This window comes from Cariama cristata, unplaced genomic scaffold, assembly GCF_000690535.1.
Source record: "Cariama cristata isolate BGI_N322 unplaced genomic scaffold, ASM69053v1 scaffold10238, whole genome shotgun sequence".
In the NCBI taxonomy this organism is placed as follows: Eukaryota; Metazoa; Chordata; class Aves; order Cariamiformes; family Cariamidae; genus Cariama; species Cariama cristata.
The window spans coordinates 2352-3093 of record NW_009630666.1 but is presented as its reverse complement, the minus strand read 5'-3'; positions in this window follow the sequence as shown (position 1 = coordinate 3093).

Below are 742 nucleotides of genomic sequence, written 5' to 3'. Positions count from 1 at the left end.
GAAACCCAGTTAACTTTCCCCAGCTCTTGGAAATTCTTCATTGATACACTGCTAAATGTCAGAGGTGCTCTCCAGCACCTAACCCAGTGACTGTTCCTCTGGCTTACACTGTCTTCATGGCTAAAGTCAGTCTGTAAAGAAATCAGCCCAAATATCTAAACTTGCTAATATACCAGCTGAGTTAAAGCACTCAAGCCTGGTTTTAATCTGGGGGGGGGGGGGATAAAAAAAAAAAAAAATTTGTGGCTCCATGTTGCAGATTTATCTATTCAAATATACTTCCAGCCCTTCAACCTCATTAGTATGCAGAAACACAATCAACTCACAAGCCATAAAACTCTCAGCAACCATTCTCACTTTCAAAACCTCAATTTGTACCATTTGGCTTACAAATTATACTTGAAGCAATTAAAACAGTATTACCTATGTCCAGCAGGCAAAACCCTGGACATCCTGCTTCTCATAAATTGTAAGGTTTTTTTAAGATGTAGTGAAAATCCGTATGTGCCTTCTAATGCATTAAGGTTTTAGAATGACAGTTTCAGGACTGTCATGTCCATAGCTGTTGCAAAAGAAAGGAAGGATGTTTGGTGCTCCCCCCCTCCCTCCCTTCTTCAGTCTTTCTATGTTTAACTGTTACAAAACTGTATTTCCAAATGTAAACCATGCTGAACCATCCACGTATTCAGGCCACGCACTGAACAGTTCATAATCTTCTTGATGCTTAGCATAGGATATTGGA